Source organism: Erythrolamprus reginae, chromosome 1 (assembly GCF_031021105.1).
Source record: "Erythrolamprus reginae isolate rEryReg1 chromosome 1, rEryReg1.hap1, whole genome shotgun sequence".
NCBI classification, from domain to species: Eukaryota; Metazoa; Chordata; class Lepidosauria; order Squamata; family Dipsadidae; genus Erythrolamprus; species Erythrolamprus reginae.
This window is the reverse complement of record NC_091950.1, coordinates 389,010,170-389,035,662: the sequence shown is the minus strand read 5'-3', so window position 1 is coordinate 389,035,662 and position 25,493 is coordinate 389,010,170. Positions and strand designations below refer to the sequence as shown.

General features: G+C 41.7%; 1 protein-coding gene across 3 annotated transcripts in view; it reads left to right on the top strand.

Annotated features, from left to right (window-relative positions):
* The window catches only part of EXTL3 (exostosin like glycosyltransferase 3), a 163,435-nt gene that overhangs the window by 65,068 nt on the left and 72,874 nt on the right, over positions 1-25,493 (top strand). Inside the window, exon 1 of one of the 3 annotated variants that reach the window (XM_070734864.1) lies at positions 19,244-19,343. The exons of the other annotated variants lie outside the window; for them this stretch is intronic. The gene's annotated coding sequence lies outside the window, so the exon portion shown is untranslated. Of the gene's footprint in view, positions 1-19,243; positions 19,344-25,493 lie in introns of those variants that run through there. 3 annotated transcript variants of the gene reach the window in all.

Sequence of the window (25,493 nt, the reverse complement as noted above, 5' to 3'; positions counted from 1 at the left end):
CATATGTTCCTCGATATAGAGGTTCCTACTTTAATGAGTCCCAGAAGTGCTCTGTTTCTGTTTTCATGTATTATGGAATGCCTCTTTTTAATGAACTCTGAACTACAGCGCAATCTAATGTATGGGTTATAAGTCTGCTTCCAATAATTCTCATGCTGCATCAACCTTTTAATCTACCGAGATGGCCAGTTTAGATATTACTTTATTTTGCAAGCCTTTGGGATTTTATTGTTGATACAATGAACAATAGCATCTTTCATATTTTTGAAAAAAAGTGTCTCTATGTATACACCCTTCGTTTCAAATTTGCAGACTCATCATCATCTGTTCACTTGGAAACCTGCCACATGCTTGAATTGTACAAGAGATAAAAGATGCAGGGTCAAGTTAGAGAAGGTATATGTTATTTGAATGAACAGTTTAAGGAACAATAATGATAGCTTTTTTTTTTAAGCAGCGCCTGGAGAATTCTAGGAGTTGAAGTCCACAAGTCTTAGAGTTGCCAAGATTGGGGACCCCTGCTATAGACACATACATACATACACACACATATGCCTAAGTAGAAAAAAGAGTCTTGAGAGCATTACTACTACTTGAAAGAGAGTTGAATTGAACAGCATTTTTCCTATTATGAATATTACCGCAGTAAGTTGTATTCAGCAACTCTTTCAGATTATTTCTCTTCCTGAAGAGGCAATAGATTTGATTTCTTATGTACTTGGATAGGGGCAATTATAGAAACTAGCAAGGAGAAATAGCAGTGCTCTTATCAGGGATGACTTAGCTACAACAGTCTCCTAGTTGGAGTATTGCACTGCAGTTTATCTTGGTCTGCCTTTAAAGAAGACTTCATGACAACATGGGATGCAAATATATAAGTATGGGCCATACCTATATATATATAACTTATATAACATGGGCCAGCAATGTGCAGCAGCGGCTAAAAAAGCTGCATGAACAGAGGGATACACTCCAAGACCAGAGAGGTAATAATACCACTCTATAAGGCCCTGGTCAGACCGCACCTGGAGTATTGCATCCAGTTCTGGTCACCACACTTCAAAAAAGATATAGAGACTCTAGAGAGGGTGTAGAAAAGAGCAACTAAAATGATAAAGGGACTAGAGACCAGGTCATACGAGGAAAGGTTGCTGGAACTGGGCATGGATAGTCTAGTAAAAAGAAGGGCTAGGGGGGACATGATAGCTATATACAGGTACTTGAGGGGTTGCCACAGAGAGGAGGGGGACACACTGTTTTCCAAGGCACCAGAGGGCTGGACGAGGAACAACGGTTGGAAACTGACCAAGGAAAGATTCAACCTGGAGATAAGAAAGAATTTCCTGACAGTGAGAGCGATCAACCAGTGGAACGGCCTGCCAGCGGAGGTTGTGGACTCCCCAACTTTGGACACTTTCAAGAGGAGATTGGACTGCCATTTGGCTGGGGTGATGTAGGAGTTCCTGCTCAGGCAGGGGGTTGAACTTGATGACCTGTAAGGTCCCTTTCAACTCTAATAATAAATAAATAAAATAAAATAAAAATAAGTACAAATATACATTTACTTGATGTTATTACATCACTTGCTCCTCCATGTGCTCTTCTCACGCATGGCCCACCTTTTCTGGCATGGCATCTCAGCTTTGGAAAGAGAAATGTACAGGTTCTTTCATGCAGTGGATTGAAGACCTGATTGCACTTGTCACCTATGAGCACGTTGCCAATACGTGTAGATTTTGCATGGGCAAGTAGAAGGAAATACGGGACTCATTTGTACAAAATACAGTTGGTTAAAAAAAGGATAGCTTATGTAAAGTTATTCAAAATGTGTACATACTTGAATTATATTTTCATTTTTTTTAAAAAACCACATTTTCTATGTGGTTTCCCCCCTTTCTTTTATATGGCAGTATTTGTATTTCATTTATAACTTACTATTTAACACTAGATAGGCACACCATTTTGGAAAAGATGTAACTCTCAATTGACATGCAAATTAACCCAACAAAAAGTAAGCCGATAATAGATGGCAGTTTAGCTTCAGGAAAAGCTATTCCAAAAATTTTGTTTTTTAGAAATAATAACAAAAAATAAATTAAAAAACCAACAAAATATACTTCTTAACTGTTTTAGAATTATGGAGTAGTGTGTATTTTACCTCTACGTAGTTTAATAGTGTACTGTATATGCATTTTACAAATGTACTCTGTCACGAGGTGCTCTTTAGTTTCCTAAGGATTTTAACATCTCAAGATTTATGTGCCTTGCTTGTTAAAAGCAGGGTGTGGCTTTGGTGTTTTTTCATTCTTTTATATGCCCTGCAGCAAACCAGGGGAGAAGGTGTGTAATATAAAATGTACATCTTGAATTAGCCTGATGGAATTTAAAGTGTTTGGGGAGTTTAACTTTGTTGCACTTAGGAGGAGGGGAATAAAGGGGACTGCCTCCAAACTCTTGCATTTACAGCTGTTAATAAGGATGAAGGAGATTTTTATCTGACGTTACAAAGCTCTGAATTGCCTTCTTGCCCATTCAAGAGGTCTCCCTGTGGAGGAAGATTTTTGGGCAATCTAGGTGGGGGTTCCTGCTGATCTCTTGAAGTTTGTCTTCCTAATTTGGTAATTCGATGCAGGGATTCTTCTCCCCCCCCCCCGCCCCCAGGATTTTGATTCTTTTTTGCTCAGTATTCTTTATAGCAGTGTTTCCCAACCTTTTTTGAGCCGCGGCACATTATTAACATTTTCAAAATCCTGGGGAACATTGAGCGGGGGGGTGGGGGGTTTGGACAAAAAAATCTCTCTTCCTCCCTTTTGCTCTATTTCTCTCTCCCTCCCTCCCTCTTTCTCTCCCTTCCTCTTTCTCTCTCTCTCCATCCCTTTCTTTCTCCCTTCCTTCCTCTCTCTTTTGCTCTTTCTCTCTCCCTCCTTCCCCCCTCTTGCTGTCTCTTTCTTTCTTTCCTTTCTTTCTCTCTCTCATTCTGTCTCTCTTGCTATCTCTTTCTTTCTCTCTTCCTTCCTTCCTCTCTCTTTTGCTCTTTCTCTCCCTCCTTCCCCCCTCTTGCTGTCTCTTTCTTTCTTTCTCTCTCTCTCTCTCTCATTCTGTCTCTCTTGCTATCTCTTTCTCTCTCTTCCTTTCTCTCTCTCTCTTGTTCTCTCTCTTCCTTTCTTCTCTGCGGAGGCCGGCAAAGCTTTTTCCGGGTAGGCTGGCTGGGGGATAGGGCGTGCGCACGCATGCACCCCCGACGTTCCAAAGAACCTTCTCCGACTTCTGCTGTGAGAAGGTTTTCTCCGAGCGCTCGCCGCCGTTGCAGCCACCACTGCGGGAGGAGCTGGAGAAAGGGGCAGATCGGGCGGGCGGGCGTCAGCGGCGAGAAGCCAGGGGAGCGGAGGCACTGGGGGGTGGGGGCAGCCGCGGAGCCGGCCTCCGTACTTTCATCGCTCCCCACCCCAAACTCCAACGCCCAGCTCCTTAAGCAGAAGAATTAAGCTCTCCTTTTTCCTGCCTTCCTTCTTTGGGGCCCAGCAGGTTTGTGCCGGAAGCAGCAGCATCGGACATGAGCCGGGGGACAGCTGCGAGTGGGAGCTCCAGGTCGGAGGCACCAGCAGCGCCCCACCCAGCTGGAGCTTCCCTAGGAGCTTCGCGGCACACCTGCCCGTGTCTCGCGGCACACTAGTGTGCCGCGGCACACCGGTTGGGAAACGCTGCTTTATAGTCCTCTCTCTCCCCACCCCACACCCCTAGGCAGGCCTTAAAATGGGAATTAATGAGGTTAAAAACTGATGTCCTCTACATTAAAAAGAAGGACATCAGCCCCCAAGCTGTGAATCCTCCTAAAATGCTAGAGAATCAAGAATGTGAAAAATAGATTGGAATAAGCTCTGTAATGGAAATACAGAGTTGTAGTAGGATTGCCTACTATTGTCAGACAGGTTAAAAATACTAGACTAATTCAGTACTGGTCAGCTATATATTTCTGGGCCAAATTGAACTGCTTGCTTTGGCCTTTAAATCTGATTTGGGACCCAGATTATTTGAAGAAATCCGAATGCTTGCATTTGTCAGCATTTTTATTTTATTTATTCAGATTTATAAATCTTCCCATCCCCACACATGTGACTCTGAGTAGCGGTACACTAAACAGCCAGTTAAAATAATGAAAAAAAATAATTAAATACAAATATAGTAACATACAAACAAAAGAGAGAACATGGGAGAACAAATCAGCATCTTAACACAAATCATCCCATGCTCCCCCATTTCGGTTTCTCCCCCCAAAGTTTTCCTAGATGTCATTAAAGTCAGGTCTAGATTTCAGCAGGGATAGTAAAATCTGCTGTTAGAAGTTTGAAGGAGGTAAAAGATTAATAGAAATATATTCTTGTTTGAATGCTGACTATAGTCTCAGTCATGCTATCTGCCAATTAGAGATGTCTCTGAAGACAGTACTAAGATTAACAGCAGTATCCTTACTTATCTGCTTGCCTTTGAGATTAGTTAGATTGGCAGAAAGAAGGAACAGAATTTCAAATATTGGCTATCTTGTCTTGTGGAATGGGTAATTGGCTTCCTCAGTTGCAGCAGTCAAAAGCACAACTCGTTTAAAATTCTTCTTAAGCTGCTTCCTATCAAATTCTGACAGTAAAAAGCTATAAAACCACACTTCAGGTTACACATATTGTTCTTTTCCTATATTAAAGGTTTGTTAATATTATACGTCACTGTTTTCAGTGGTCATGATGGAATTAGTTATCTAGGGCAGTGTTTTTCAACTAAGTGTGCCGCGAGACATGGTCAGGTGTGCCGCGAAGCTCAGAGAGAGAAAGAAAACAAGAGAAAGAAAAGAAAGAGAGAAAGAAAGAAAGAAAGAGAAAGAGAGAGAGAAAGAGAACAAGAGAGAAAGCAAGCAAGAGAGAGGAAAGAAAGAAAGAGAGAGAGAGAGAGAAAGAGAATAAGAGAGAAAGAAAGCAAAAGAGAGCAAGAGAGAGAAAGAAAGAAAGAGAGAGAGAGGGAGGGGAAGGTGGGAGAGAGAAAGACATAGAGGGAGGGAGGGGAGAGGGAGGGAGGAGCAAAAAAGAGAGAAAGAAGGAAGAGAGAAAGAAACGGATGGATGAGAGAAAAAAAGAGGGAGAGGAAGAGGGAGAAAGAAATAGAGCAAAAGGAAGAGAGAATTTTTTTTGTCCAAACTTTTTTTAGCCGCCCCCCCTCCCCTCAATGTGCCCCATGGTTTTGTAAATATAAAAAATGTGCCGTGGCTCAAAAAAGGTTGAAAACCACTGATCTAGGGGGTCCCAAATTGCAGCATTTACAATATTTATAGGAGAGCCCCTGTGATCCACTAGTCTATGAGGTTGGATCTTCAGTGGGGACCGCTATTCAGCATTATCCTCAACTTTTAACTCACAGGGTGACTTTTGAGCAGTAATTATCTTAATCCAATCTGTCTCACAGAGTTTTGCTATTGCTGGGGGAAAAATTGGAGCTCTGTGTATGCTGTCTTTTGCTCCTCTGGTGAAATCTGGGACATAAACTTTACATACGTACATATATACATAATATCAGAGGGGTTTCTACCAGTTCTAACCAGTTCTTTAGAACCGTTAATAGTTTGGCGATGACATCACAGAGCTGGTTCTGTCGATGTCTCTGTGAGCACCACCATCTTAGTTTTTTTGTATTGCTGCGGGGCGATGTGCAAAACATGCACACACAGTGTGTCTCTGAGCGAATTGGCAGCAAAAAGGATCCAGAATCCACCCCTGATATACAACCTGGGAGAAACCCCTCTTAGCAGTAGCGACTGCGAAAGAGACCTCGGAGTCTTGGTGGATAATCAACTAAACATGAGTTAACAATGTGCAGCAGCAGCTAAAAAAAGCCAACACAATCCTAAGCTGCATCAACAGGGGAATACACTCCAAGACCAGGGAAGTCTTAATACCACTCTACTACACCCTGGTCCGACCACACCTGGAGTACTGTGTTCAGTTCTGGTCACCACACTTCAAAAGAGACATTGAAACTCTGGAGAAGGTGCAAAAAAGAGCAACCAAGATGATTAAGGGACTGAAAACCAAGACTTACGAAGAGAGACTGAGGGAACTGGGCATGGATAGCCTAGAGAAAAGGAGGGCCAGAGCGGACATGATAGCAGTCTACAAGTATACGAGGGGATGTCACAGAGAGGAGGGGATCACTTTATTCTCCAGGGCACCAGAGGGCTGGACGAGGAACAACGGCTGGAAGCTGACCAAGGAGAGATTCAACATGGAGATAAGGAGGAACTTCCTGACAGTCAGAGCGATCAACCAATGGAACAACCTACCAGCGGATATTGTGAACTCCAACACTGGATGTTTTTAAGAGAAGATTGAACTGCCACTTGACTGGTGTGCTATAGGGTTCCTGCTTGGGCAGGGGGTTGAACTTGATGGCCTTCATGGTCCCTTTCAACTCTAACAATCAATCAATCAATCAATAAAAAAATAAACATACATACATACATAATACATACATGGACACATGCATGCATGCATACATACATACAAAAACCACAATATTGATGCTGCTCATATGTCAAAACATTATTGGCACAAATTTTATATTCTTATTCTTTCTTCTAAAAAGTAGATCTAACATCTTAGTGCTGCCTAATTTAATATGATGCTGCCTTTGAAAACCGTCTTTGCTTTTTATAGAGACTTTCTAGGATTCCATTTAAGGGCTACCATGTCTACACCTTTCCCAAATGCACAATTTCAATAGTGGATAAAGTGATATAGGAACTGGGAATAATGGATTCATCAGATGTGTGTGTCGTGTATCTGTGGGGAATGAGAAAGGAGGTGGGAGGAGGATGGCATATCTGCAATTCAGTTAAGTGACATGAGGTGTTACATCTTTAGGGCCTTGCTGAAGCAGTGCATGAAAAATAATAAAAAAGGGGAATCAGCCAACATGCTTTGAATGCTGAAAATGCTAGATTCCGTTCTTGGCACTTTTAATTGGAATGATATTTGTTTGTTTAAAATTACATTCTGACCCTCCTGCCTGGAATTGACTCTAGGTAGCTAACAACCATAAAAACAAGACAAAACATATTAAACCTTAAATCAATCAATAAATAATGAATGAATGAATGAATAAATAAGTATTAACACTAAAATAAATTTAAAATTGAGAAGATGGGAAGGAAGGGAGCAAGATGGACACAGGGAAGAAGTGGGGACTTGTCTTAGTCCAATGGTAGAAAGACACACACGAAGCTCTTCCTCAACAGTTCTCAGTCTCTCTCTGTTTTTAGTTTTTATCGCAGTCAAGCTTGAGAAGCTCAGTTCACATAGATATGTGGTTGAAAACGGGAGCAATCTTTGTTGGCCAGAATGGGGAACTCCTTGGCAACAGATAACCAAAAACTGTCCAAAGGAAGATCAGCAAATTTTAGCTTTAAACCACAATTAGACATCGGGGCCACGGGGAGGAGTAGCAGCTTCAACTACTCACCACAGCCACACAATGACAAGTGCGTGGCAGCCCGAGTGGGGACCTTCCAGGGTGTGGATGAGAGGCGGCCTGCTATTGGTTCATCGCTAGTGGTTGGGATGAATCCTAGAAGGTGATTGGTCAATGAGCATTCCCTGTGCCTCCACTCTTCCTGTCGCTGATAGCTGGAGGGATTGTGAGGGGAATGTTTATGTTCGGTTGGAGGCGGCTGGCGGCGGGCTGGATAAATGGCCTTCACGGGCCATATTTATTTATTTATTGGATTTGTATGCCTCCCCTCTCCGTAGACTCGGGGCATGTAACAATCAAATATTAAAACCACTAAAAAAAACCCTTATTATAAAAACAAAACATACATACAAACGTACCATTCATAAGTTGTAAAGGCCTAGGGGGAAAGAGTATCTCAGTTCCCCCAAGCCTGACGACAGAGGTGGGTTTTAAGGAGCTTACGAAAGCAAGGAGGGTGGGGGCAGTTCTAATCTCTGGGGGGAGTTGGTTTCCAGAGGGCCGGGGCCGCCACATAGAAGGCTCTTCCCCTGGGTCCCGCCAAACAACATCGTTTAGTTGACGGGACCGGAGAAGGCCCACTCTGTGGGACCTAACTGGTCGCTGGGATTCGTGCAGCAGAAGGCGGTCCCGGAGATATCCGGCACATGGGCCGTAGTTTGGGGACCCATGTTTAATTTCCCCACGGCACACCTGACCATGTCTCACAGCACACTAATTGAAAAACACTGCAAACCCTGCTGTTCTGTTTAAGAAAAATAACAAATCTTCTGTTCGGGTCACATACGACCCGGACCGAAAACTCTTCATTTGCAGTGCTTATGTTTGGTCTTTTTGAAAGCTTTTTTCACTTGGAAAGTAGTCTGAACATTTCTGCACACAATGATATGAAAATTGAAATGAAAAAAGTAAATCTTATTGGTTTATTTTGCGGATATAATGCACGCCCCCCCTGTTTTTGTGAAATTCTTTTCAATTTATGGATAGTTTTGCTTGCAAAATGCATTCTATTTTACTAAAGTTGCTATGGGATTGGTAGCTTGAACATTTCTGAACATAATGATATGAAAATTGAACTGGAAAAATTGATGCATATTGGTTTATTTTGTTGATGAAATGCACGCCCCCCCCCGTTTTTTTTAAATAGTCTTCACTTTATGGATAGTTTTGCTAGCAAAATACATTCTATTTTACTAAAGTTGGTGTGGGATTGGTAGCTTGAACATTTCTGAACATAATGATATGAAAATTGAACTGGAAAAATTGATGCATATTGGTTTATTTTGCACATAAAGTATGCCTCAATTATTTCAATTTATATAAAAATTATGCTGTTAATTTCAAACTTACATACTTTTTTTTAGTAAAATGGATTTGTTTCATAAAATTAGTTCTCTGGCTACAATGTGGTTGATTTTCAAAAGGATATTCCAAATATTTCTAGACAAATATGTATAAACAGTGACAATAATGGCACACAGCAAGGCCGAGGGGGGGGTGGCCCTTTTGTGGCAAAAATAAACCAATAAGAACCATTTTTTTCAGTTCATTTATATTTTTCTTATATTCAGAAATGTTCAATTTAGTATATCAAACCTCTTGGGGGAAAATTCCTTAGGGATTTGTAGCCTTAAAAAATAGAAATTGACACGAAATTAAAAAAGGATGGGGGGAGGGGCTTTTTGATCAAAATAAAAATATAAGTCTCAATTTTTCCAGTTCAATTTTCATATCATTATGTTCATAAATGTTCAAACTAGTTTTCCAGTTGAAAAAGTTTTCAAAAAGATCAAATTCAAGTACCTAAAAAAATTATTTTTGGTCCGGTCACATACGAACAGAAACAGATTCAAAGTTATGATTTTTTTTTGCCCAGAAAACAATTAGCCACCACCCCAAAAATATTTTTTGATGATCAGCATTGTTAAATTGAGTAAATGAATGCCTAAGATTTTAAAGAATATTTCGGATTTGGAGCATAAAAAATAAAAAGTGAAAATGGTTGCAAGCAGCCAAGGGGGGGGGGAGGCCTTATTTCTGATGTTAAAAAACCAATAAGAATCATTTTTTTCAGTTCCTTTATATTTTTCTTATATTCAGAAATGTTCAAGCTACCAATCTCACACCAACTTTAGTAAAATAGAATGCATTTTGCAAGCAAAACTATCCATAAATTGAAAAAAAATTCACAAAAACGGGGGGGGGGGGGGCGTGCATTATATCCGCAAAATAAACCAATAAGATTTACTTTTTTCATTTCAATTTTCATATCATTGTGTGCAGAAATGTTCAGACTACTTTCCAAGTGAAAAAAGCTTTCAAAAAGACCAAACATAAGCACTGCAAATGAAGAGTTTTCGGTCCGGGTCAGGGTGACCCGGGAACATAAGATTTGTAACTTTTTTTGCCCAGCAAAAACTAAGCCCCCCACCCCCCCAAAAAAATTCTCATAGAGAGAACCCCTGAAATGATAAATAGTCATGAAATTTCAAGTTTCAGATATGCAGGGAAAAATTTTTACAGGGACTCAAACTTGGCTTCGGGTCACATACGACCCGAACAGAACAGCAGGGTTAAGAAACTCTGCTCTAGGACATCAATATCATAAAACTTCCTCCTGCTTTTATCCCCTAGCCACTAGTCATCAGGAATATGCAGGATAGCATATAGACACGATTACTTTATCAATCACTTCTTTCTAATGAATAGCATTCTATGCTAGCTTTCTGTGTACAATTTTATATTGCAAGAGGATACATTTGGACATAGAAATTCACAGTCTGGCCATTTAAATTGGGTCAGACGGTGCAGCTGTGCTTTTAGATAATTGCGAAACTCCAAATATGGTTTGGAGAGATGTGGGGGTTTTTGCGGTGATGGATTCTGTCTGTGAGGTTTAGCCAATCTCTGCACTGAAGTAAGTTCTCTCTGTCTCAATCTGCTCAGTTTTTCCTCTAACCTCTTTCCTTGACAGAATGAATGTCAGGCTTGATTCCAACCAGCATGCTGAGACACAATCTTTCTCCAGTCGATATCTAAATAAGTATTACTTTGCTTGCCGTTTCCTGCTGTGAATACATATCCCCGATGAAGATGAAAAGATGCTATGGGATATACTGAGGTTCATGTATTCCCTTGCCTATGTAGTTTTGTGTATGATATGACTGTGTGTATGTTTTCATATATTGGGTTTTTCTCTTTTAGACTTTTTAATTTAAAACTGTTATTTTAGATTTTAATTATTAGATTTGTCACCATGTATTGTTTTTATCACTGTTGTGAGCCGCCCCGAGTCTGCGGAGAGGGGCGGCATACAAATCTAATAAATAATAATAATAATAATAATAATAATAATAATAATAATAATAATAATAATATTTAAATATAAAATCTAGTGAGTACAGCAGCAGATTCAGAATTTTAAGCACAGGTCATCTCCCTAATCAAGATCTGTTTTAATTTTTACTGTATTCTAGTAATTAACTATACAGTGGTACCTCTACTTAAGAACTTAATTTGTTCTGTGACCAGGTTCTTAAGTAGAAAAGTTTGTAAGTAGAAGCAATTTTTCCCATAGGAATCAATGTAAAAGCAAATAATGCATGCAAACTCATTAGGAAAGAAATAAAAGCTCAGAATTTGGATGGGAGGAGGAGGAGGAGGAAGAGGACAGTCGCTGCCGAAGGAAGAAGGTGAGGTGAGGGGAATCACAAATATCCATTGGCACTGGTCTAGGACATACTAGAAATCAGGCCATGTAAATAAGTGAAGTCCCATCCGTGGAATGCAGGAAGCACATGAAACCACATCCCTTCTGGTCCACAGAAAAACCTCTCTCTCCATGGAACAGGTCTTTGATACCCAAAAGGTTGTGGGCCGCTGCTCTATACTGCAATAGCCAATATTTCTCAGCACAGAGATAAAGATTAATCTGGGAGTACAAATTACCCTGCATAGTGTTGCAAAGGATCCTGTGGTCCCCTTTATCGGCTGCAGGGATAGGTAACAGATCACTGGTAATTGTTCAGATGACTTCTGGTTTTGAACGTTTTCATCCACAGGTAGGAACTTGAAACGGATAATACTTGTTTTGTCCTGTGAAGCAAACACGCCAGCATCGCAAAGTTTCTGTTTACATTGCCATATGCAGATTGCCTAACAGAATGATTCATCAGATCTTGGAGCTGTATTTTTTTGCAAGCCAGAGGAAAATAAAAAAACCTTTGGTTTGATTCACGCAACTATGTCCCTTTCCTCGAAGCTCCTGGTACCATCTCTATTCAAAAGATTTTGTAGCTTTGAGCCAGGTTGTAATAAGCTTCAAAAGAACATACAGTGGTACCTCTACTTAAAAACACCTCTACTTAAGAACTTATCTAGATAAGAACCGGGTGTTCAAGATTTTTTTGCCTCTTCTCAAGAAACATTTTCTACTTAAGAACCCGAGCCCGGAAATATTTCCCAGGAAATTTGAGAGTGGCACAAAGGCTTGGCCAGTTTCCTGCCATTCCCCCTGGGTTTCTCTCTCTGGCACAGTGTATGGGAGACTGCTTCGCGCCGGGTGTATGAGAGGCACGTGCTCCTCCTCGCCGTCTCAAAGTCTCTCTCTTTTTTTTAAGCCTTAAAGTTTGGGATATTTGTGATTCCCCTCACCTCACCTTCTTCCTTCGGCAGCGACTGTCCTCTTCCTCCTCCTCCTCCTCCCACCCAAATTCCGAGCTTTTATTTCTTTCCTAATGGGTTTGCATGCATTACAGTATTTGCTTTTACATTGATTCCTATGGGAAAAATTGCTTCTACTTACAAACTTTTCTACTTAAGAACCTGGTCACAGAAAAATTAAGTTCTTAAGTAGAGGTACCACTGTATAGTTAACTACTAGAATACAGTAAAAATTAAAACAGATCTTGGTTAGGGAGATTACCTGTGCTTAAAATTCTGAATCTGCTGCTGTACTCACTAGATTTTATATTTAAATATTATTATTATTATTATTATTATTATTATTATTATTATTATTATTATTATTATTATTTAGATTTGTATGCCGCCCCTCTCTGCAGACTCAGGGCGGTTCACAACAGTGATAAAAACAATACATGGTGACAAATCTAATAATTAAAATCTAAAATAACAGTTTTAAATTAAAAAGTCTAAAAAGAACAAACCCCAATATATAAAAACATACACACAGTCATATCATACAGAAAACTACATAGGCAAGGGGAGATGTCTCAGTTCCCACATGCCTGATGGCAGAGGTGGGTTTTAAGGAATTTACAAAAGGCAAGGAGGGTGGGGGCAATCCTACTCTCTGGGGGGAGCTGATTCCAGAGGGTCGGAGCCGCCAAAGAGAAGGCTCTTCCCCTGGGCCCCGCCAGATGACATTGTTTAGTTGACGGGACCCGGAGAAGACCAACTCTATGGGACCTAACCGGCCGCTGGGATTCGTGCTGCAGAAGGCGGTCTCGCAGATAACCTGGTCCGGTGCCATGAAAGGCTTTATAGGTCATAACCAACACTTTGAATTGTGACCGGAAACTGATCCGCAACCAATGCAGACTGCGGAGTGTTGGAGTGACATGGGCATACTTCGGGAAACATTTGCTGTGTTTCTCTGGTAGGTATAACATGGAGATAAATAATAAAGTCTACTTCCCGCCTTTGAGCCAACATAGTCAGTTGGAAGGTTTCTGGCAGCTGATATGTTCTGAAGTAAACATTTTATAACATGTTTACATTGGGAAGAATAGGCATACCATGGAAGAAGTATAGAGCAAATAAAAATTAAGAGCATGCAGGATTTCTGCTGGATTTGCAACTTTGAGCCAGTCCTTTTCTGTGCCTTCAAAGTTTATCCTAACTACTCATAATGTGTACTTGCTAGAGAGTGGGAACTTTCTAAGACTCTCTAAATAGTACTGAATATGAAACTACGGTACCTGCATTTTCACTCCTAACTATGCTTGCTGGAGCCCTTAGGAGTTTTTCACCACATTCCTTGTGAATCACCCATGGAGAAAAAACAAAGAATGACTAAATCTCCAAATTGCTTACAATTATCTTCAAACTGGAATGTTTTTCACATGTTTCTCATAGTCAACATAGACAATGGCACTCATTAGATCCTGGATATGTTATATAGTATGGAGCAGGGTTTGACTGCATTTTCTCCAGGATAAGCTTTGTTAAGACTTTAAATACATAAGTGCAATTATTGTATTAAGCAGCTTGGATGGTCAGTTGTTGGATGGACATCCCTTATAGCAGTGGTCCAAATATCTCCAAGTGGCCAAGGTTGGGAAACACTGCCTTATAGGATGCTCAACAGTGATAGGCATATAAGGCATCCCTTATAGGATTCCCTTATAGGAATCATGAATTCATTGAGGCAGAAGAGAAAGCAAGTCAAAGTCCACTTTAGAGGTGAGACAGGATGCTAGGGAGAAAAAACACCACTAAATTGAATGTTGTTGTCTTATGGCTTGTGGCAATTGTAGAAATATTTTTCACAGAAGCCTGTTGTCTACAGAAGGAATTGCTGCCGCATGTTGATTGTTAAAAATCTTCAGGCCTCTTGCCACACAAACGACCAATAAGGGCCCACCGGGTTGGCCTTCTTTGGATCTCGTCAGCTAGACAATGTCAGTTGGCGGGGCCACGGAGGAGGGCCCTTCTCTGTGGTAGGCACCAGCTCTCTGGAACCAGCTGCCCCCCACCCTGCTGGTCTTCCGGAAGGCCGTGAAGACCTGGCTTTGCTGGCAAGTCTGGGGCCATTGATCAATTTGATACCATCTAGACCTGGCCACTAAAGGATATGAATGATTTTAACAGGTTTTAGATTGTTACTTTTTTTGTATACCGTATTTTTTCACTCCATAAGACGCAGTTTTTTTTCCTCCCAAAGTAGGATGAAAAATCAGCCTCGTCTTATGGAGCGAAGATGCAGGCAGGGAGGGGGGGTGGAGGCTGCGAATTCGGAAGCGCCATCCCGCCGGCTGGCTGGCTAGCTGCTGCCTGGCCCACCGTTCCCCGTAAGCTGCGCCCGTGAGCAGGCGTGCACCCCCAAATACACCCGAGCGCCCTTTTCCACGGGCGCGCGCTCCCCATCCCCCTGCCAGCCCGCGGGGAGGTGGGCGGGGGGCGGGGAGGTGTGGCAGTAGGAGTAAAGGGAGCGCGGGCCGCCCCTGCCTGCCCACGGTGCCCTCCGGCCAAATGCGCCCCTGGCTTCTCCACGCTGCCCTATTGCCCCGCCCGATCCGCTTCCTCTCCTCCTCTGCCACCTCCTGCGTTGGGGCGCGATCTGCCTCCTCTCCTCCGCTGCCTCCTCCTGCCTTGGGGCGCAATCTGCCCCCTCTCCAACGTCGCTGCCTTCTGCCTTGGGGCGCGATCCGCCCCCCTCTCCTCTGCCGCCGCCTTCTGCCTTGGGGCGCGATCCGCCCCCCTCTCCTCCCCCGCCGCCCCCTGCCTTGGGCGAGCAATCCGGGAGTCCGGGACAGGGTGGCTTTACGCCATGAAGAGAAAACGGCCGACTTTTCCCTGCTGCCGGAGCCGTTTCCTCTTCATGGCGCAAAGCCACACAGTCCCGGACTCCGGGATTGCTCGCCCAAGGCAGGAAGCGGCGGAGGAGGAGAGGGGGCGGATCGCGCCCCAAGGCAGAAGGCGGCGGCGGAGGAGGAAAGGGGGCGAATTGCGCCCCAAGGCAGAAGGCAGCCATCTGCCCAGACAGAAAGGAAACAAGAGAGAGAAAGTGAGAAGAAGAGAGAGAAAGAGGGGGAGAGAGAGAGAGAAGAGAGAGGGGGAGAGAGAGAAAGAGAGGGAGAGGGAGAAAGAGAGTGGGAGAGGGGGGGAGAGATAGCAAGAGAGGGAGAGAGAGAAAGAGAGAGGGGTAGTAGAGAGAGGGAGAGGGGGGAGAGATAGCAAGAGAGAGAGAGAAAGAGAGAGGGAAAGGGGGAGAGAGGGGGGGAGAGAAAGAGAGAGGGAGGGAGAGAGAGGAGATAAAGAAAGAGGAGAGAGAGAAAGGAAGAGAAAAGAAAGAAAGAGGGATAGAAAGAGAGAGAGAGTGAGAGATGCTCAGTGAGCCTTTCTTTGAAGTTGCCTTTCTTTCTTTCTTTCTTTCTTTCTTTCTTTCTTTCTTTCCTTCTTTCTTTTTCTCTCTTGCTCTCTTGCTCTTTCATTCTTTTTTCTTTCTCTTGCTTTCTTTTCTCTCCTTCCTTCCCTCATTCCATTTCTTTCATTCCCCCTCTCTATTTTTATTTCTCTTTCATTTTCTTTCTTTCTCTCTTTCTTGCTTTCTTTCTTGCTCTTTTTCTTTCTCTCTCTTTTACCTTCCCTTCCTCTATTTCTTCTTTTCTTTCTCCTTCCTACCTTCTTCCCTCCCTCCCTTCAGTCCTTCCTCTCTTACTCTCCCCTTTCATAAGTTTCCTTGCTTCCTTCCTCTGTTCCTGTCCCTTCCCCCTTTCTTTCTTTCTTCTTTCTTTCTTTCTTCTCTTTCTTTCTTTCTTTCTTTCTTTCTTTCTTTCTTTCTTTTCTTTCTTTCTTTCTTTCTTTCTTTTCTTTCTTTTCTTTCTTTCTTTTCTTTCTTTCTTTCTTTCTTTCTTTCTTTCTTTCTTTTCTTTCTTTCTTTCTTTCTTTCTTTCTTTCTTTCTTTCTTTCTTTCTTTCTTTCCTTCCTTCCTTCCTTCCTTTCCTCCCTCCATTTTCTTGCTTTCCTTTTCCTTCCTCCCTTCTTCCCTCCCTCACTCCCTTCTTTCACTCCTTCCTCTCTTCCTCTCCCCTTTTTGGCTCAAAATATTTTTTTTTCTATTTTCCTCCTCTAAAATCTAGGTGCGTCTTATCAGCAGGTGCGTCTTATAGAGCGAAAAAATACGGTACTTTTTTTTAAACATGTTTCTTATACTGTGTCATTCTTTGTCAAGTAGACCAGGTGAAATTGAAGCCTTATTTGAAAAGAAACCATCACCAAAAACCCCATATGATAAGAAAAAAACATATTCTTTCTAATGAAATAAAAATGAAGATGATTGAAGGTGAGAAGACAGAGAGAGATAGAAAAAAACTTGCTCTAATGAAGATGATTTGAAGGTGATGAAACAGCTCTCTGTTTTCTCACCTTCAATCATCTTAATTTATCTTTCATTAGAAAGAGCCCCCTTTCCCCCCTATCATATATGTTGTTTTTGTTGATGGTTTCTTTTCAAACACGGCTGCAAAAATCTGTCAAGTGGATACCTGGTCCACTTGGCCAAGAATGACTACTGCCTTTTTACATGATGTATGTCGCCCAGAGTCCGGAGGAGTTGGGCTGCCTATAAGTGTGATTAGTAAATAAATAAATAAAATAAAAACAAGTACAGATATACCTAAGTGAGATCAGTGGCCACAGGAATTTTTATATTTCTGCTCTGTGCCTGATCTTGCAGTACCAAGTCCATACAGTATCTTACAATAAGCCTTATTCATTTGGATTGAAGATACCTAACAATGAGTCAGGCTGATGCTGCATTGCCTGCTTTGAATGATAGTAGCTTTCAAGAGTGTCAGGCACATTACCCCCTCCCACTCTGATTAGAGAAAATCAAACCCAGGTCCTTTATGTGTATAAGTGTATGTGTATATGCAGCGAAGGGTTACCAAAAAATTTTAATACCACACTGTGAGCGTAGTTTTATGCAGGACGCCCTGCATTTACTTTCAACATCTTTCAGTGCAAATTGGGTGCTCTGGGGTGGAGCTCCATTTTTGCTACCCCACTGCGTTCCCCCCCAGTAGCCCACCCCTGTGTATATGTATATCCTTGCTTTACAAGTATAAGTACCCATGTAATTAAATGAGAGAAATGAAAATATATATATATGGAAGAAACATGGTTTAAATCTATGGTCACTACAAATCCTTACAAAAACCTAGATTGTTAATTGCTGGGATTCTCATACCAATGAAGGAAATGTATCCCATAGGTTAGTGACGGTAAACCTTTTTTTTTTCTCGGGTGCCAAAAGCATGCACGCACATGCTATTACACACATGCAAGTGGCTCACATCTATAATTCAGTGCATGCATGCACATTTGATCTCCCCATGGTGCTCCATCCCCTGTGCATGCACACATGATCCCCCCACTCCCCCATTTTCTGGCTTCAGGTGGGTCCAGTAGGCTCATTTTTCGCCTTCTCCAGGTTTCAGAGGTTTTCGTGCAGCCCGGGGAAGGCTAAAATGGCTTGCCCCACCCTCTGGAGGCCCTCTGGTGGCCAAAAACACTCTCCCAGAGCTTCCGCACAAGCCAAAAATCAGCTGGCTGGCATGCACTGGAGCTGAGTTAGGGCAATGGCTCATGTACTGGTAGATATGGTTCCATGTTCCACCTGAGGCACGCATGCCATAGGTTCGCCATCACTGTCATAGATGTATAGAAACATAGAAACATAGAAGACTGACGGCAGAAAAAGACCTCATGATCCATCTAGTCTGCCCTTATACTATTTTTTGTATTTTATCTTAGGATGGATCTATGTTTATCCCAGGCATGTTTAAATTCAGTTACTGTGGATTTACCAACCACGTCTGCTGGAAGTTTGTTCCAAGGATCTACTACTCTTTCAGTAAAATAATATTTTATCATGTTGCTTTTGATCTTTCCCCCAACTAACTTCAGATTGTGTCCCCCTTGTTCTTGTGTTCACTTTCCTATTAAAAAACACTTCCCTCCTGAAACTTATTTAACCCTTTGACATATTTAAATGTTTCGATCATGTCCCCCCCTTTTCCTTCTGTCTTGCAGACTATACAGATTGAGTTCATTAAGTCTTTTCCTGATACGTTTTATGCTTGTATCCATTCTTGTAGCCTGTCTTTGGACCCTTTCAATTTTGTCAATATCTTTTTGTAGGTGAGGTCTCCAGAACATGTATGTGAATTTGTTTCAGTCCTCAACATTTTTCACGTCCTAAGTGCCAGGATAAAAATGGTAGAGGACAATAGATGGATCAATCATTTTAATATAAAGCAGGTTTATATACTTTGTTGCCGTATATTTGGAGGATACAGTGTTCCCTCGATTTTTCGCGGATTCAAACTTCGCGGAAAGTCTATACCACGGGTTTTTTAAAAAATATTAATTAAAAAATACTTTGCGGGTTTTTTTCCCTATACCACGTTTATCATATGTCATTGCCAAACTTTCATCCGACTTTAATAAATATTTTTTTAAATAAACTTTAATAAATAAACATGGTGAGTAATGATCTAAATGGTTGCTAAGGGAATGGGAAATTGCACTTTAAGGGTTTTAAAGTGTTAAAGGAAGGCTTGTGATACTGTTCATAGCCAAAAATAGAGTATTTACTTCCGCATCTCTACTTCGCGGGAAATTCGACTTTCGCGGACAGTCTCGGAACGCATCCCCTGTGAAAATCGAGGGAACACTGTAATTCACTCTAAGCAGCTCCATCTCACTCTGGTAAACAGGACTGCAAGAAGACTATGTTGAAATGCCAAGGCCTTCAACAGCGATAGCTCAAAACAAGAAGATAGATTTCCAAAAAAGTCCTCTGAATCAGATCAATTCATAGGCTTAATTATTAACTGTCATATTTAGAGATACTATAAACAGGCGAAAGAGAGCCAGGCCTGAATAGGTAAATTTTAAAAAGAGAAGAAGTAATTGTGAATTACAGCCATAGGATTCTGTCACCATTCACTTAAACTGCTGCTTCTGTTTAATCCTCGTCTCTAAGATCCTCGGAGTTTTCTAACTACAGATTTAAGAAAGAAATTATTGGTGGTGAAAAGAGTTGGACCGTATCCATGACCAGGTTTCTCTACAAGGACATAGAAGTAAGTGCCTGCCAAGAAATACTCCATTCCCTGCATCTGCTTAGAATGCGCTATATGATGAGGCTTTTTCAAAAAACCCACTTTGAGTTCAAGGATAAAAAAGCCTTTTCCAACAGTACTTGGCAGTAGCTTCAATACATAATTTAATCCCGGCTCTCATGCAGTAGCACATTTGATAGCTCCCAAAGGGGCAAGAAACCTAGGTGTGCTGCTTACTTTCTTTCTGCTGCCTTCCTATGTTAGTTTAGCACTCTTTGGGGAAACTATTCTTACGGAACAGGTAGAGTAGGCTGTCTCTGAAGCTTCCAAGTACTTTATCTTAAATAAGTGGGATTTAATGGCTTGGATGAGCTGGGAAACGTGGAGAGTAGTTAGTCTGGGAGTAGGGCAACATAATAGCTGTGTAGAATCACCGCAGAGCCCACCTCAGTCTCATGTTTGGTTTCTCATAGTAGCCACAAAATTCCTACGCTCTAGAGCAGTGAAGGTGAACATGTGTGTGTGTGTGTGTGTGCAATCACGCCTGTGTAAGTGCCCACACCCATAATTTAATGCCTGGGGACAACAAAAAATGGCCTCCCTCGCTCCCCGGAGACCCTCTGGAGGCCAGATATGTCCCAAATTCCCCCAACTTCTGGTGGGACCCAGTAGGCCCATTTTTTACCCTCCCCAGGCTCTAGAGCAGTGGTTCTCAACCTTGCTAATGCCACGACCCCTTAATACAGTTCCTCATGTTGTCTAGCCATAGCTGTCCAACCATAAATCTAGCGCTAGTTCTCCCAACAGAGCTTTAAGCTGATTGGCAGGAAGGTCAGAGGGTCACCCACACTGTAAACACCTGATTGGTCCAATTGTAACAATATGTTCCAAGGCACCAGAACAGAAGCTTTAGTTGCTAACACCATGGGAAAATTTGTCTTTTTTAAAGGTCTTAACTTAAGCGATCCCTGTGAAATGATCATTCGACCCCCCAAAGAGGTCCCAACCCCCCGGGTTGAGAACCACTGCTCTAGAGGCTTTCCTGGAGCACGGGGAGGGCAAAATCGCCCCTCCTCCATCCCCCTGGAGGCCTCCCGGAAGCTGAAGACTCCCTCCCAGAGCCTCTGTGTGAGCCGAAAATCAGTTGGCCGGTGGGCACATGCGTACTGCAGCTGAGCTAGGACAAAGGCTAGTGAGCCGGCAGATATGGCTCCGTGTGCCACCTGTGCCACATGTGCCATAGGTTCGCCATCACTGCTCTTGAGCAGGGGTATGAAACTTGATTTCATTGAGGGCAGCATCAGGGTTGTGTTTCATTTTGGGGGAGGAGGCGTGTCCAGGGTGGGCATGGCCTGCTCGACATCACTTGTGTCAGGGGTACTTGTGGTGGCCCAAGTGCTCTACCAGCGAAAACGGACTCCCAAGCTCCATTTTTGGCTGCGATAGCTTCCTGCAACCCTCTGCCAGTGAAAATGGAGAAAACTGAGCTCCATTTTTGCTGGCAGATGGCCACTTGCAGGCCGGTCCGTTGCTGTTTTCCAGGGTGGCCCTCATGGGCCAGAACTAAGCATTATTATTATTATTATTATTATTATTATTATTATTATTATTATTATTATTATTATATTAATTATATTTATTATTATTATTTATTAGATTTGTATGCCGCCCCCCTCTCCGAAGACTCAGGGCAGCTCACAACAGTAATACAAAAACAATATAACAGTGAGATAAATCTAATATTAAAATAAAACATATCTAAAACCCCCAACAATTTAAAACCATACAGCACATACATACCAAACATAAAATATAAAAGCCTAGGGGAGGTGTCTCAGTTCCCCCATGTCCTGGCGATAAAGGTGGGTCTTGAGTAATTTGTGAAAGACAAAGAGGGTGGGGGCCGTTTTAATTTCTGGGGGGAGTTGATTCCAGAGGGCTGGGGCCGCCACAGAGAAGGCTCTTCCCCTGGGGGCCCGCCAAACGACATTGTTTGGTCGACGGGACTCGGAGAAGGCCAACGAGTCTGCGGAGAGGGACGGCATACAAATCTAAATAATAAATAAATAAATAAATAAATAAATAAACTCTGTGGGACCTTATCGGCTGCTGGTATTCGTGCGGTAGAAGGCGGTTCCGGATGTATTCTGGTCCAATGCCATGTAGGGTTTTAAAAGTCATTACCAACACTTTGAATTGTGACCGGAAACCGATCGGCAGCCAATGCAGGCCATGGAGTGTTGCAGAAACGTTGGACGAATCTAGGGAGCCCCAAGATGGCTCTCGCGGCCGCGTTCTGCACTGCATCCTGCGGGTCAGATTCAGCCCCTGGGCCTTGAGTTTTAGTGGGATGTTTCCTTTGTTGCCTGCTGATCATTTTATCTCCTTATCAAATTTCCATTTAAAGCCACACAGGTTAATGACTATCACCCCATCTTGGGGTCACTGCATGTCTATCATTAGAGGAAAAAATGGTGAAGAGTTGAAAATCAAATTCAATCTTTTCAACATCGAAGAATGATGATGTTTAGGTTTTATACAAGAAATGCCTGACAAAATTGAAAATGGGTATTTTCTTTGATATCCCATAGAATTCAGCACCAGTCGTAAAGATTCTATTGAGCTGGTAGTAACTAATGGATCTTTTCCTCTTTGCTGTGATTAATTTCTTTTAAAAAATAAGAGCAAAAATCTTTGGCTTGGTTCTTAATTTGTGGTTGTGGTGGTGAGGTTTCCCCCCCTAATGGGATCTCTTTTTACATAATTATCTTCATTCTTTGAGCCACAAGTAGATCCAAACAATGGAGCACTTTAATTACGTGGCAATAAACCAAATGGTCTATATATCCAGAAAGTGCTAGGTTTAATTCTTGGTATCATCTAGTCTAAAGCAGCTGGTTTATGGTGGTGGAGTTTTTTGTTTTGAAAGAGAGCTAGGAGTAGTCTTCCGATATCCTTTCCCCCTTTCTGCTAGAAGTACTTTAGTGGTTTTGGTTTTACTTCTGCCTTTTTTTTTGGATTTTAAAAATTTTTTCCTACCTTTTCGCATACAAATTCAACAAGTATACAGTATACCATTCAATATTACATAAAATTATATAAATTTCATAATTATACATTTTTATCCATTGTTAATATTTCAAAAGATTTTTTTGCCAACAGCCTTCCCCCTTAGCTATTTTTTCTTGCACCCCCTTCCTCTCTCTCTCTCTTTCTTCCTTCTAACTACTTACCCTTCACACCTCCTAAGCCCCCTCCCCTCTCTCCCTCCCTCTCTGTCTGTCTCTCTCTCTCTCTCTTTCTTTACTCTCTCCGCCTCTCATCCCTTCTCTATCTTTCTATCTACTTCCTCTTCAACTCTCTAAAACCTTTCCTTTGCTGTAAATTTAGTTGCTTTAAAAAAACCCAATAACAACCACTATGTTTTAGTTTTAACTTGTAGTTCCAAAAATGGTAAAACGTTTAATTTCAGGTATATATCGCCAAATTCAACTACCTCCAATAAAAAAAGCTAATTTTGTCATCCGAAGATTTCCTGTCTAATTAATCCCCTCTTTAAAATCCAACTTTAATGACTATCCTCTTTGCTTTCCCAAACACCTATAATTTTTTATTTCTTCTCATCTCAAGGCCTAATGCTCCCTCCCCTTTCTTAATCTCTTTCCTCCATGTTTGTTTCTTATATTATAACTATATGCCCCTGCAGTAGTTTTATATAATTTGAATGTGCCAAATTATGTTAAAAATCATTATATATTTCAACATTTTCTAATTACTCCTCACAACTTGCATATTTTTTATTCTAAGTCCTTTAATTAACTCAGCTTTTCAAACATTTTCCTTCAAATGAGTCTTTTCCAACCCCATACATATTGCATCTAAATTTAACTTTATCTGTCTTGCATCGACAAAGAATCTATCTCTTAAGATTTTTCTTCTGCCTTTGAGCCACAGCTGGGGATTACATTTCACCAAAAAAGCTATTAGTTCTCCCTTATTCTTTTACTTCTTCCCCACTCACCTTTCTCCCAAACCCACTCCTATTTGTATCTTCCATAAAAGGCAAGCAGTTGAAAGATAGAAGTATCTTTTATTCCACAGCTTAAACTAAGCAACATTACAGCAATGAAACAGATTCTTCAAGTAATTTTGTTCTTCCTGCCATATGCCAAGAACGATGCTGAATGTGTGCCTTGTAAATTTTGGACACAAGCATTTGATGCTGAAAATGAAAAGGGCAATGCAGCTGTTTTGAGCCAATGTCAGTGGCTCAAAAGCTTAGCCAGAGTTTTTAATGATTTTTTTATTGTCCTGATCTGTGCTCAATAGTCCCCACTTAAAGCTCTACCCCACTTATGTGCTTTGGGGGGGGGGGGGAAGGAAGAGTTTTAAGCAAGAATAATAGTAAAACATTGTTTTTTGGAATAGGAAAGGTGAAAGAAAGAAACAAGGAAATGGTAGTGAGATGGGGAAAATAAGATTTGTTAATTATATTTTACTGAAGAAAGTTGAAGAACTTTGCGAAGGAGTTGCGAAGGAGAGTGAATTAGTTTTGTCATTGAGGATCAATATGACGTAAAACACAGATGCTCTATTTGGATTGGGAGTTATTTTGCCTTCGCCTTGAAGGTATCTCACAGCCAAACTGAAGAACGCATGCTGGAGGAAAAGCCAAGTACCTGCTGAGTGGTTGAAATGTACACTTAGGAATCTGTGTGTAAAAAGCTGGTGCCAAACCACCAATTTTCACCCTCGCTGGGTATAAATTGTTACGAGAGCAAACAGCAAAGACTCCTTGAAGTAAATAAGTTGTGTAATGGGGTAATGTACCAATTTTGTTCTATTTTTTTTTTCCTGTTTGGTTTTCTTCCTGTTTTGTGTACATTGGGTTTACTTCTCTGATAATTGCCTCTCCTGCTCTTTTAGGATAGCCTCTGTTTTAATTCATGTCCCTATATTCCTTTTTAAGTCATTGAAAATGATATCAGGAGAAGGAGATATCACAAAAGGAGATCAAAAGTGACAAAAGATTGCGGAATAATAAAGGAATGGCTACTGGAAGCGGAAGGTAGCCATTCCTTTATTATTCCACAATCTTTTGTCACTTTTGATCTCCTTTTGTGGTTCCATTGCTCATCTGCAAGAACACACTTATTTTTACTCTACATATGTCCACTACTTTCTCCAGATCTCTTCCATTAACTCTTATCCCACATACTATCCAGCTTATTGCAGGAGATCCCCTAGTTAAAAAAGACAGTGCCATTGGGCTTCAAAAATTCTATTTTGGGGGGTGTTTCCGCTTTTCTTTTCTGTTGATTTGCTGAGTGCGTGCTGCACAGTTCAGAGGGAATAGATCTTCCACATTGCAAACTAGGCAAAGAGCACGGAAAATAGCTGCGGCGCGGCAATTCAATCTGCAGCTCCTGATTCGCTGGGCTTCAGAAGCGGAGATAAAACTCCGTATAACCCTTTTGTGGTTGGCTCTGGCCCAGCTCCTGCCCCAGGGAATGGGGAGGTGGATGCAGGGGGAAATTCAACATGTCACAGGCCTGTGTTATTGCCAACAGAATCAGATCAGAGTTTAGTTTCCTCTGATGAAGAAGAAGGTGGGAGTGACTTGGCAGAGGAAGGCTTGGCACACAGCCAAGGCAGTCAATCCTCCTTATCTTCTATTGCTTCAGATGATGACATTTTGGACCCATGCAAGCACAAAATTATGCGTAGAAGAGACCAAGTAAGAACATATTACAGGAAATAAGGGAGGCCACCTGTGTTTGGGCGGGGGTTCCAGTAATTAGGGCTGCTGCTATAAATAGCAGCATGTGAGTTTGGCCATTGTGGAAGAATATTTGTTGCAGTTTTGTCAGGAATCTTGTGTGCTGGACTTTGTTGCTTTTTCACGCCTTTGAAACCAAAGCAGAGCAGTGTGTGTGTGTGTGTGTGTGTGTGTGTGTGTGTGTGTGTCTCCCTTCCTTGGAAGAAGAAGGGGTGTGAAGTTTCTCCACAGCTGCTGGCTAAGTACTTAATGACTGCTTAAGGGACATTGTACAGATTACCTGATTGTGTTGGGAAGAGTGCTCTTTGCAATACAAAAAGAGTGCTTAGTTTATTTTGACTTTTGTGATAAAGAACATTGTTTTGAATTTTCAAACGTGTGTGTGTGTGTGT